Source organism: Gekko japonicus, unplaced genomic scaffold (assembly GCF_001447785.1).
Source record: "Gekko japonicus isolate JY-2015 unplaced genomic scaffold, Gekko_japonicus_V1.1 scaffold646, whole genome shotgun sequence".
Taxonomy (NCBI): domain Eukaryota; kingdom Metazoa; phylum Chordata; class Lepidosauria; order Squamata; family Gekkonidae; genus Gekko; species Gekko japonicus.
In genome coordinates this window covers 595,789-609,885 of record NW_015165253.1, presented here as the reverse complement: position 1 = coordinate 609,885, position 14,097 = coordinate 595,789, and positions in this window count along the sequence as shown.

Sequence of the window (14,097 nt, the reverse complement as noted above, 5' to 3'; positions counted from 1 at the left end):
CTGCTCCCAGGGACAAAGACTGGCTTGGGACAGTCCCTGTTTTCTTGCTCTTTTTGGCCTTTGGACAGCTGTAGACCAGCAGATGAGGAAGCCCCATTCAACCCAGTGAGTGATACCCCTGCAGGCCCCTTTCTGGAACTACAGCTCAATTAAGCCTTATGGGGGAACATTTTAAACACACAGACGGCAGCCATCTCACAGACACAGGTAACTGCCATTTCATTACACCTACCAACAGCTACTGAGGGAAAAATTAGTCCCACACAGGAGGCAACCATCTTCATCAAGAGAGAAAGCCGTTTGCCAGAAATTCTGACAGGGCACAATGGCTGTAGGAGTGGACGGGAAAGAGGAGCAAGCCCAGCACCTGGCCAATGGCACATGAGTACTCTTGAGTGGTGGCTGGGCAGGACTCAGGCAACACAGCCAGTGGCTAGGGGCACCCTCTGAGTGACAGATCAGGGAGCCAAAGGCTGGGGAAGCGTGTGGAATGTTGAAGCAAGAGGGACACAAAAAGTCTTTTATATATAAGGAGAGATGTGGCTATTGCCAAGGCTGCAGTCCCAAGTAGTTATTCATGCCACTCTTCTGAAAACTAGAAATCTTTACTTTCCTTCCTTACAATGATGAACTGAAATCTTTACTTTCCTTCCTTACAATGAAATCATTTTTTAAACACTTGAGGACATGTGTCCTCCTGAAAATAGGGCTACAAAATGTGTCTTGATTTCAAGCCAGTTAACTACAATATGTGGGACAAGTAAAGTCTTCTTTAGTATGGGGGTCTCTTGAATAAATGTTCTATAAAATGTTCCACATTTTGTTTTTAATGTTAGCTATATAAATGGCTAATAAAAGGCTTAGGGATGTTATGAGGTCATTATAGAAATTAGCTGCATGCAATTATGGGGGCACATCAATAGGAGTGGAAGGGGGTATGAGAAATGGTTACAAATGACTTTATTGCCTTTACTAATGGTAACAATGATCAGCCATTTATTAATATCAATTAAAACATCAATTAACATCTTTAATGAACCTCTAGTGAGTATTTATTAATGCTAATAAACCATGTCCCATAAAAATAATCTGAACTGAGAAAGACAAGGGCCTTCAGGCAAGGACTTTCTTTGTCCGGTTATGTCATGATAGACATTTTAACTGGCAATAAAAATTAATAGTAGTCTAAATTCAGTCCATACTTTCTCCTGTTTCTTCTACTTAGTCTCTACATGATAAAACAGAATCCAAAGAAATATGAGGGACAGGTTGAAAAAAATCTCAGTCATAAAATCTCTACCATCTAAATTCTGAGATGAGGGCCTCTCGTTGATTTTTGTTATTTTAAATTTAATTTTATATCCCCCCCAGCATGCTTAATAACATGGCTATTCTTGTTCCATACAGGAAGAGTCAACATTCTGTAAGCCTGTGGGCACCTCTGGAATTTTGAGAGGGAGTAGTAAGTGCCACCGCAAAATGGCTGCCACAGGAGGCAGCGCCAAACCCAAAATGGTTGCTGCAGGAGACAAGGCCAACCTCCAGGTGAGGTCTAGAGATTTCCTGCAATTACAACTGATCTACAGATATCAGTTCCCATGAAAAAAATGGCTGCTTTAGAGGATGAACTCTATGGCATTATACTATGGTGACATTTGTTGTGGAGGAGAAGCAAGCCTATTTCCCTCGCTGAAATTGACACGGCGTTGTGCGATCACACATCCTTTGTAGCTGTAGGCTCACCTGCCACTGCTGAGTCAGACAGCACATTTGGGCGAGTGGTGTGGTTTTTTGCTTTTTGTTTCCCATGTGCATAAACAAGGAATTGCACCTCTGCACTGAGGGTTCCCCATGGAATATGCGGTTATGCACATACTGCTAAGTGAGGGGGGGAAATGGCACTGAGTTGGGATGGAATGAGAAGACCATCCCAATGGCATGAAAGTGTGCTTGAGTGATCAGACAGGGAAAAGTCCATCCATGGCCCGTCAGCAAGCATTAGGACTGGACTTTCCCCAATGCTTTTTAACTCCACTTCCCTGGCGGGGCAGCATGGGGTGCTGACAGCTGCAGAACCTTTCCCAGATGCTACTGTCTGATTGTGCCCTTTAGATCCATCAGGCATTTGTAGCTGAGTCAGATCTAAAGGCACGTCTGACTGCGGCCTATGTTGAGGTTCCACCCCAAACTCTGCCCTTCCCAGGCTCCACTCCCAAATCTCCAGGAATTTCCCAACCTGGATTTGGCAACTCTACTCCTCCCTCACTTTGCAAAATAATTGCGGAACGGGAATAAAAAGAAATGAAGAAAAGCTGGAGGCAGGGAAAGAGAAAGAGTAGTGAGAATAAAAAGAACTAAAGGCTGGAAGGGGAATGGAACCACACATAGACATCCAGTTGCTGTGGCTGCTACTGTAGCTGTAGAAAACTGTTTCCTTTGAATTAGAACAACACAAAACAATCTCTACCTACCTTCTGAAAAGCTCCGCTGTCACCAGGGGAAGTACTGATGAGCAGTAAGGTTGCCAACCTCCAGGTTAACCCTGGAGTTCTCCCAAAATTACAACTGATCATAGATTACAACTACATAGTTGTAATGGATCAGGGGTCAATGGGTGTGGGTGGGAGGGAGTATTTGTGAATTTCCTGCATTGTGCAAGGGGTTGGACTAGATGACCTTGGAGGTCCCTTCCAACTATATAATTCTATGAGATCAGTTCCCCTGGAAGAAAATGGCAGCTTCAGAGGGCAGACTTTGTGACATCACATGGTCGATGACTGTAATAATAAACTGACTGACTGACATCACATCCCCTCTGAAATTCCCCTCTGCCCTTTCCAGGCACAACTTCCAAATCTCCAGGAATTTTCCCAAGGAAGGGTTGGTTACCGTAGCAGGCAGCATGGCACTCACAGGCTAAACTAAGGGTGTCAAACATGTGGCCCGGGGGACGGATCAGGCCCCCGGAGGGCTTCTATCAGGCCTGCAGTGGAACTGGCTGTCTTCTGCTTCTTCTTCCATTTCTGCTGCTGCTGTGCCATCATAGCTTGCTTTGCCAGACTCTCTCAATAGGCAAATTTCTGTTCCCTGCACTGGCTGAGGCTCCTCCCCCTTCCCGGGGGAGGGAGGGAACGAGCCCAAGCTTGCTTCCTGGCCAGGCTGTCTCAATCGCACAGGAGAGAAAGACAAGCCTTTATTTCCTTCCATTAACTGAGGCTCCTCCCCGAAGGGAGGGAGAGCTTGCTTTGCTTGGTTGCCTCAATCGCATGGGAGAAATACAAAGCACCTGTGAGACCAACAAAGTTTTATCCAAGGTATGAGGTTGTGTGTCCCTTGCTACAGTGTGTGTGTGTGTTTTGTTGGGCTTGTTAGGCTGTGGCTCTCCTGGGTGCAACTGGGTTCCCTCCCCTCTTTCACTGTATACATGCCCTCATGATCCAATATTGCTCAAATCCTTTGGGGATTTTGAATTTAGAATTCCCAGATAGTAGGCTGATATTGACTACTGAAATAGACTATAGTTTTGTAAACAAACACATAGCCCTCAATCTGTGTCATGGTGCCTTCTCATGTTTTTGACCAGCACATGAAGCAATTTATGTAAAAAAGCTCACAATGCCCAGCCATTTCATGTTTTCTCCTGGGCCCTAGGCTCAGAACTCTGAGCATGAGATTTCTGTAGTGAATGTCAATAAGTCAAAAGTAGGTTTGCAGTTTACAGATACACACTCAAACAGCATTCTCAAGATTACAACAGCACAGACATTTTGATGCAATAATTCAGAGCATGAGGTGTCAGTTATCGAACACTGTTAAATAAGCAAAGTATTACAAGAGTGCTAATGTTTTAAGCATGTTTTTAAGTAAAAAAAATATTTGTGTTTGGTTTCTTTATGAAGTTTATATCTTCACTACCTGACATTACATTTTATGACACACATGGCCTGGCCCAGCAAGCTCTCATTTATGTCAGATCTGGCCCTCATAACAAATGAGTTCGACACCCCTGGGCTAAACTATCACAGAATTCAGCTGTAAGGACTCCAAAATAGACGGAAAGCACACAGTAGTGTGAACCTGGTTTGTTTGTTTTTAACTTGATGGGAAGAGAACTTCTCTTGTAGAAAGGCTTGTTGGAAAACATATGATTTAAGACAAAATTATAAAGGACCCCTTGCCTCAATCACTTTAAGGCTAATAAATTTTGTTTCCCAAACGATCAGTGGAAGTTTTGCAAAATGGAAATGGTTTGATCTTCCAGGCTTTTCAAACCTTCAATCTGGCACTTGAATATATGGGCTGGCAGGCTAGTAAAATTTTGATGGTCTCATAATTTCAGTACACATGTTTTTATTAAACCATGGTCTCTGCAGTTTATAGAGTTCAGTCACTTACACTTAATTTACCCCATGCATCACAAACACCTTTTGTTCAGTCTGGCAATCTGAAACAACTGCCAAGCTTCTACAGATTGTCAAGGAAGAACATAAAAGAGCCCTGCTGGATCAGAACAAATCACCACCCAGACTAGCAACTTGTTTCCTAAGGATCACAGTGTTGAAACTTCAGAACAAGGACAGCATGGTACCGTACTTACAGATGAATGAACTCTCTCTACCCTGTACAACTCCATGGTTCAATTCTTAATCTGGGGGAACCAGGTTAATTACACATCAGGTTCTGTGGTTTGGTGACCTTTAGTCCGCAATGTGCTGTCAAGGACTCACCTAGAAGCACAAGAACTTCTCAGCTCCTTTCCAGCATGGATCACCCTCCACCCTGTGTTACCACCCACAATGTCTGAAAATGGGCTAAACTCACAGGACGAGGGCCGTATTAATCCATGGCTGGGCCCCTAGGCTTTCAGGTATTTCAGGGCCCCTCTGGTGACTTTACAGGCTGTCTATGAAGAGAAAATAACAGTGCCCCAGCAAAAAAAAATTGACGGACCCCTAGTCCCTGCAGGGCCCCTACGCTTTAACCTAGTCAGCCTTATGATAATACAGCCTTATGGATAATACAGCCCTGCACAGGACCCCAACATTTCACCAAGAAAGATGTCTTGGTTGGTGACTTTCACCTGCATCTCTGTTTGCCACTCATCCTCTTAACAGGATATATTCTGAGGACAGAGGAGACCCAAGCACTAGTTAGGAAGCAAAGCAGTAGTCCAAGATAAAAACAAGGGTGATGAAGTAGCTTTGTAATGCAAGTTATATAGAAGACTAAGTTGACCTATTATCATCTGGGAATTTAGGAACAGGCGGGATAACAAAGAGCTCCATCAACATATGTCTCCTGTGTTTTAAAGAGCAATTGCTTTGCTGCACAGTTTTCACTGTCCTTTCTCTTAATTTTATTATGTCGTTCTTGTTCTATAATTGTTAATATGATTAAATATATGTGTTGATTCATCAGAAATTGGTGGGACTTACAGTTCTGGAGCATTGTTGCAGGATGTTATGAGGCAGTGCTCCAACTCTGGGGCAATTTTTAAATTTTTTATCTCACATGTAATTAGGGGTCGTTTGGGGCCGGAGCGTGCCAGAGCGCCGCTCCGGGAGCCAGGAGTGGGCACAAATGGTGGCGGCGGCAAGCCCTGCCCCCAGCTCCCTGCCTTGCCCCCAAGCTCCTTCTCTCTAGAGTCGTGCCGCAGCAGTGGCGCGATCTCTCCATTCTATTCTATGGCCCCATAGAATAGAACGGAGAGATAGTGGCGCGACTCTCGAGGAAGGGGCTTAAAGTTTAAACCCCTTCTGTTTTCGCTTCTCTCCCCCCCCAGCCCGCCTTGGCAGGCCAGCTGGGGAAGCAAAAGGGGGGAGCATCTTCAAAAGCCTCCCCTTTCCTAGCCGGCCTGCCAAGGCGGGCTGGGGGGGAAGCAAAGAGAGAAAGGGTTTAAACTTTAAACCCTTTCTCTCTTCACTCCCCCCCCCAGCCCGCCTTGGCAGGTCGGCTGGGGAAGGGAAGGAGAGGCTTTCGAAGATGCCTCCCCCCCCCTTTGCTTCCCCTTCTGACATCACTTCTGGTGATGTCTGGGGGTGTGGCATATGCTAATGAGCTATTATGCTAATATATTATTAGGTATGCTAATGAGCACCTGCGGCTCTTTTTCTACGAAGTGACCCCTGCATATAATCTTAGCTTTTATCTATTTTTTAAAGTTCCTTTTATTTCAGCTCTAGTATTTTACCTTTGCTCCACTTCATTGAGCTTTTATTCTGGCTTGTTTTTCTCTTTTATCTCTGTTTTATAGGTCCAGTATTGCAGTCTCCCTTCCCTCCCCTGTGGGGGATGGGTGTGGTAGGAGTGGCTGGAAATCTATGTGTTGCTCTTTCGTCAGTGGGGCATTAGTAACATGTGTGACTACAATGTCTTGTTCTGTCCCCTAGTGGTTAACTATAGATAAACAGAAGGGCCTTTGGTTTGAAACAGCATCTTAAGTGTGCTGCAAAGCATGTCACAACCAGTGTTCCTTCTAAACTGAGTTAGTGTGAGCTAGCTCACAGTTTTTTTAGCCTCTGACTCACACATTTTTGTCTTAGCTCAGGAAGGATGGCTCCAGAGAAAACTAATTTATGCAGTAGCCAAATCGCTCGCTCACAACTTTAATGCCAGTAGCTCACTAAGGAGAATTTTTGCTCACAAGACTCCACAGCTTAGAGGGAGCATTGGTCACAACAGTATCCATATCTAGAAAAAGCAGCTGTAAGTAATTAAATGCACTGGCCCTGATTTAGGTCCACAGTGTTACATTCAGAATACAGTAGCCGTGTCATCCTAAGCAGAGTTACATCTTTCCAAGCCTGTTGATTTTGATGAACTTAGAAAGGTGTAACTTTGCTTCTCCCCTAAGGAGCTCACTTCTGTGGAAGTAAGTAGCAGCATGAACCAGACAGGGATGCCAGGCACAAAATAATTTCCTGACCACCCCAGTCTTGCAACCCAAACCAAAACTGTGCCAATGCAGGGCAAAGCATGGTGCTTGTCATGAGCAGCCTGTTGTGGCCTCAGCAGAGTGGCATGAGAGTATCTGACTTCCCGATCTCTAAGGAATCCCAAGGTGACTCTGGCATGCATAACAGAGCATGAGCCCAGAAGATAACAGAGCATTTCATAGTTCCTGTGCTTGACTGAACAACAAGGATTAAGTGATTTGATCAGGAAATTGGGGGGCATAGGAAAGTTGACCTATAGTCAGCACTAGCTCATCTATTTTTAATAGATCCAACTAAGTAAAGGTAAAGGTTCCCATGCTCGAAAGCCAGTCGAATCCGACTCTATGGATGCGGTGCTCATCTCCATTTCCAAGCCGAAGAGCCAGCGCTGTCCGAAGACATTTCCGTGGCCATGTGGCCGGCATGACTAAACACCAAGGCGAACGGAACGCTGTTACCTTCCCATTGAAGTGGTACCTATTTATCTACTTGCAATTTCTTGCTTTCGAACTGCTAGGTTGGCAGGAGCTGGAACTAGAGACGGGAGCTCACTCTGTCATGTGGCAACTCGGGTCTCGAACTGCTGAACTACCAACCTTCCACAGCCTGCAGTTCAGCGTCTTAACCACTTGAGCCACCGCAACTCCAAGATCCAACTATCCAGATCTAATTTCTGATGACAGAATACAGATGTGATAACATCTTTTCATGGTCATAGGCTTAGTTCTGTCTTCTGTGGTCCAACATTCTTGAACATGAGACAGCTGAGATGTCACTTCTGCTGCTCTATTATCAGACATGAATCATGGAAAGCAAAGATGAGCCTGTGATGATGAAAAGATATCATTACAGATATATTTTGTTAAACTGGACAGCTCTGGTTATACAGATAACATTATTTGGAATGGCTTACAGGAAAATAAAAATTCTGCTACTTAACCTACCTTACAGGGTGTCTGTTGTGGGGAGGGGAAGGGAAAGGTGTTTGTAAGCTGCTCTGAGACTCCCTTGGGTAGTGAAGGGCGGGGTATAAATCCAACCTCTTCTTCTTCAGTTCCCTGTAGCATTCATTATTTGACGTGTCTCAGCTGCTGACGTGTGTGTCTGTTTTTTGCAATATATCAAACTGAAAAATTAATACTGACTAAATTATGCAGTAGTTTAATTTCTCAGGAAAATGTTGATAAGACCCTTTAAAGAGCCTTCTTAATATCATTTCCCAGGTGACTTCATGAATTCCAAATGCACCTCCTGTGATTTTCCTTCCTCTTGACATTACTTCCTAATTCAAAGAGGGCTTCCTTTTATGCTTTTTCCATATATCTTCTGCTTGTCTTACTGTATTCACACAGCTATAATTTTTCTGGTAACATGACAGCTACTTCTATGGCAAGATCACTACACAAATCTAAAAATACCTTTCTCTAAATTGGTATTCTCCACTCTTTGCTTAAGAATTGTCATACCATATTGCATCTTTTAATAATGATTTCTACAAAATATGTTTGTGTATATATATATATATATGTGTGTGTGTGTGTGTGTGTATTAGAATCTTCTTTTTCTGGTTGGATTTGTTTGGCTGGTCCAAGGACAGCCCAATAAAAGACATCATTCCAAAAACTCTAGGAAACACAGCTATATATACTATGATAAAAATGCACCATTTCATTAGTATACCTTTTCTATGAATGTAATTATTTTCCTTTACCATGTATCAGGGCATGAAGTCCAATACTCTCAGCCCATTCCTTGAATTTTCCGTTTTTACAATTTTTGATGTACATATGTCTTTGATCCTTTTACTTAGGTTAAACTAAGAATGTGCGGCCAGAATTCTGCCCCATTATCCCATAAGTAGACATGTTCCTGCCTTCCATTGTTCTAGCCAATGAGTGCAAAGATGCACTAATGATTGACCAGTGTGTGTAATTTTTATTTCCTTAAAGTGTAGTATTTTAAAAGTAGACATTTTTAAAATAAACAACTCCAAGGAGTTGAGAGCACAACACTGGAGTGTTTATATACATTGCCCATACGAGAGTTACCAGCTGTGGGTTGGGAAATATTTGGAGATTTTGGGGGTAGAGCCTGGGCAGGGTGGGCTTTGGGGAGGGGAAGGACCTCAGCTGTGTACAACGCCATAGAGTCCTCCCTCCAAAGCAGCCATTCTCTCCAGGGGAACTGATCTCTCTCACCTGGAGATCAGTTATAATATCTCCAGGCCCCACCTGGGATTTGGCAACCATAGGACATGTCATTCATGCTGGTGTGGTATGCCTACGATATCCTGTGCCAGACATATCTGGAAGCAGCCACTGACAAGAATAGTCTTTTATATTATAGATCATTCCATCCAACACATCTGAAGAAAAACCTCTCATATGGGCAATTTATTAGATTTAAATAAAGGCTGATTTGGTGAGCAGAGAAATCTTTATTACAGAATAAAATTAAGAGTACCAAAAATCAGTTAGCATGCTCTTTTAAGTATACACCCTTAACAAATAGAATCATTTTCAAACACTAGGATCTTCTCAGTGAGATTCCAGGATGTGAAAATCTTCCCTTTATTGGTCTAAAAAGATCAAGAAATATTGCTAACATATTAGTACAAGAGAATGGAGAAGAGAGAAATATTAATAAGGAAACTGTTATTGGGCATTTTTAGTGTGGATATTGTAAAGCATGTCCACATAGCCTTCATATCAAAGAATTTTGGCCTAGGGGACACAGGTCTCCTATTGTGTTACAAAGCTTTAGTTCTTGTGCATCAAAAAATTGATTTACACAATTCGTTGCCCTTGTGAACGATATTACATTAGACAAACTGCTAGAACTATACTTATTCGTATTCTGGAACACAAATCCAGATTAAGAAACTCAGTTCCTGATGCTCCATTGACTGAACATTACATACAGTATAATCATAGCTTTGAGGATATTAGTTTCTTTGTCCTGGAAGTATATAAGCCTAATGACACCACGGACACTACACAAATATTGGCAAGGAGAGAAGCCTTCTGGATTTTTAAACTCAGCAGTCTAGAACCAAAGGGCTTAAATGCTAATTTAGATCTGTCTAGTTATATATGAAAGAATGGTTATTACTCATAGCCTCTTAGAAAGTAGCATGAATGTTAAACAAACATTCATGCTGCTACTTTCTAAGAGGCTATGAGTAAGATTTGCCAATTTAATAGTTTTAAACTAAATATTTGTAATACTGTACTTTATATATGAATGACTACCTGTTATAGTTCTTAAAATAGTTCTTAAAATTCATTCTATTTCTTGTATGAAATGTATTTACATGTAAAAAAATTTTTGGTAAGAACCTTGTATATGATTTAGACACTTGGTATGGGATATTTACTATGTTGTATTTATGAAGTATTGATCTATGCACTATGTTGTAGTTATAGGAAGGGGTCATTTCATAGAAAAAGAGCTGCAGGAGCTCATTAGCATACCTAATAAGCTATTAGCATAATAGCGCATTAGCATATGCCACGCCCCCTGATATCACTGGAAGTGATGTCAGAAGGGGAAGCAAAAAGGGGGGGAGGCATCTTCAAAAGCCTCCCCTTCCCTTCCCCAGCTGGCCTGCCAAGGCGGGCTGGGGGGGAAGCGAAGAGAGAAGGGGTTTAAAGTTTAACCCCCTTCTCTCTTCGCTTCTCCCCACCCCGGCCTGCCAAGGAGGCTTTTGAAGATGTCCCTCCTTTTGCTTTCCTAGCAGGCCTAGAGAGAAGGAGCTTGGGGGCGGGGAGCTGGGGTTGGGCTTGCCACCACCGCCATTTGTGTCCACTCCTGGGCTCCCGGAGCGGTGCTCTGGCATGCTCCAACCCCAAACGAGCCCTGGTTATAGGTTATTTACATATTGTTATATTACTATATAATTATTAAATCTAGTCAGTTATGGGTTATTAGTTACTCACACAGACTTTTTTACATCTTGGATTTTCTCCTTATTTCCCTGTTCTTTTGTCTATGGAGGATGCTGGCATGCCCAGTAGGAATCCTGTAGCTAACATAACACTGGGAGTTCTTCATCAAAGGGTGGTTGTACATCTCCTCTTGCAAACTACTACCCTTTTAATAGGTGACACACAAGCAAGGAAGCAAGGCTGCTCTAATTACCCAGGGAGCTCATATGGCTGAGGGGGCCCCACAGAAAACCCAGAGACTCTTCCAAACACAAGAATTCAGGTCAAGGGGATTTATAATGCTTCTAACACCAGCTTTTTTGCAGGGGTAACTTGTTCATTTAAGCAGCTGATCTGCATCATAATTGATATATTTTAGGGCAGGAAGCTCTAAGCAGCCCAAGGCTACTGTTATGTGAACAACCAGTCAATCTCATACAGCTCCTAGGGAGATTAGGTGGGTCAACAACATGGGGCAATGCCTACAGAGGAGGATGCAAAAACCTCTTTATGGCTGCTCTGAGCCAGCTCCCCATTGGCTGCACAATTTATAGTCCTAGCCAATCCAATTTTGTGCTTCATTTGAGTCATCCGTGAGAAAGTAAGTAAGAAGCACACACAAAAAGAACTGTCTCGTGATGATTTAGAAACAGTCCCTAAAAACCCAGTAACTGATGAGCAGCCAGTGAAGTAGCTGCAGAATGGGTGTGATATACATGTTCTGGCTAGCTCCTGATAATAACCAAACTGCAGTATTCTGTTTCTGTACCAACGGCAGTCTCTGAGTTGACTTCAAGGGTAGACCCATGTAGAAAGCATTACAATAGTCTCAGAGATACATAAAATGAATTCAAGTGGCCAGGTCAGCAGAGTCAAGGTAAGGCGCCATCTCCCAGGTAAACTAAGTTGGAAGAAAGCATTTTTTGCAGCTGTATTAATTTGCTTTTCCAGCAGTAATTCTGGATCCAGTATAACCCCTAGGAAAGTGGATTGAGAATTTTTTTTATATATAATTTCAGATCTGGGCTGGGGGGGATTTTTTTAAACACGGTTGCTTATTTTTGGGTAGGACATGACCAGTTCAGGATTCAAATTTGTGTGGTTTTGGAGTTTGGGACCATTCTTTTCAATGGGAAATGTATATGAGGGTCTGTGGCATCTGTTTATAAAGACAATGGAAACAAATTTGCATAGTTCATAGTCCTCTTTCAAATCTGAAGACCCCTAATTTTCAAGCAGATTGAACAAAGGGGTTCAATTTTATGGACCCCCCCAAAGTTTCCCTGCTAGACTGCCACTTGACTGCCATTTTAGGAAAGTACAGAGAAGTGTGGCTGCACAGAAAGTCTTTCTGTGCAGCCACATTTCTCTGTACTTTCCTAAAATGGCAGTCAAGTGACAGTCTAGCAGGGAAACTACAGTGGGCTACAGCACCTTTTTTTAAAAAAAACAAACCTGTCTGCATCTTCCTACTTTTACAGTGATTGACCAACAATAAAAACTTCTTAATTTCCCACTGAAAACTCTGCATGTGCCGCCCTTTCTTGTTGTGGTCTGTTTCTTTCCTTTTACAATGCAAAAGTGTCTTCTTTTGTAGACTCCCCCACCCCTTTCTGTTGCTGTGCCATTATTTCTTAAGAGGGACTTGGGGTGGGACTGGAATGGCTGTTTTTCAATCAAATGACACCAAAATGGTGGCGGAGTGAGTGCTGTCTCTCTTCTTAATCCCCCCCTCAAGTTTCAAGCAAGTCTTGTCTTCAACCATATGTCTTTCTAGAAGAATAAATACCAATGCTCCTCTCTGTCCGTAGTAGATTGTTAAACTGGAACCATTGGTTGCCAAAGCCACCTGTTGATTGATTATTGAGACCAATTACTTTTGTCAATGTTTTCTCCATGATGGTGCTTTGATGTTGTTTTGATGTTGTTTTTGCGATTTGAGTTTTCATTATGGTGAATTTTTATTGTGTTTTGGTGTATGTTGTGAGCAGCTCTGAACACTTCCAGAATTTGAGATACGAACTGTTAATGAACATATGTCTGTTGTTGATCCTCTCAGGTCCCGTTCACACTAGCCGATTTGGGCCGGGAGCGGGACATTTCGGAGCCGGATCAAACCGGCGCGATCACACCACAACATCTGGGAAGCGTATTGCTTCCGTGGCCGAACTGCCCCTTCCCTGCCCAAAGCCGCCTCAAACCGAACCACCTACCTGGGTGGTTCAAACGGAAGAGGCGCTTCTTCCCGGGCGTTTGATCGCCGGCGCGACTTTGCGCCGGCACAACCCTGGCCCGGAGCCGAACTGCGCATGCTCGGACATGCGCAGTTCGGCCGGCCCCCGGTTAGGGCCGTGTTTTCTCCCCGGTGTTTGATCGCGCCGGGGAGAAACGGCGGCGCGGCCGGGGGATCCGTGGGATCCCGCCGCGCTGTGTCAACGTTGGCGCGGCTTTTAAAAGCCACGCCTTCAAGCGCCTTTTCCCCTGCCGTGTGGCAGGGGCCTCAGTAGGGTTAATACTGTCTTTCATGTTAAAAGGAAAAGTGCAAATACTTTCCCCTTCATCTTCCTAGTTTCAGTAGAAAAGAGTAAGAGTCCAGTAGCACGTTAAATACTAACAAAATTTGTGGTACAGCTAGAATGACTAGCTGTATCTGAAGAAGTGAGTAGTGACTCATGAAAGCTCATACCCTACCACAAATTTTGTTAGTCATGCTCTTTTTTACTGCTACAGACAAACACAACTACCCATCTTGTTCCTAGTTTCAGCATGCTTGAGTACAATGACACAAACATATGCAAAATTTGAGCCTAAGTTGTCATTGTTATAAGTATAAAGATGTCCTTCACAAGCCTTCATGGCCAAATCTTCTTATTCAAATTTTGGTGTTTCAGAGCAGATTAGTATAGGACCCCTTAAATAAACCCTTGTTCTGTTTCCCCCCCCCCAAGCAAGACTGTATGTTCAATGGTTCTTCATTCAGCCAAAAATTAATTGACTGACTTGTTTAGTAGTGTTATTCTTGACAAGAACAACAGTTCTTTTGTGCCACTCTCTTTAGCAAGGCCACTTGTGCATGGGGCCAGTTCTTTTTTTGTTTAGGTGAGTATAAAGCAGCAGTAACTTCAGAGAATCTTATTTAAGTTTATTGTTTATTTATTTATTTAAATTTATAATCCACCCTCCCCACATAGCAGGCTCAGGGCGGGTTCCAAACACATCGATCTGCACACAGTGCA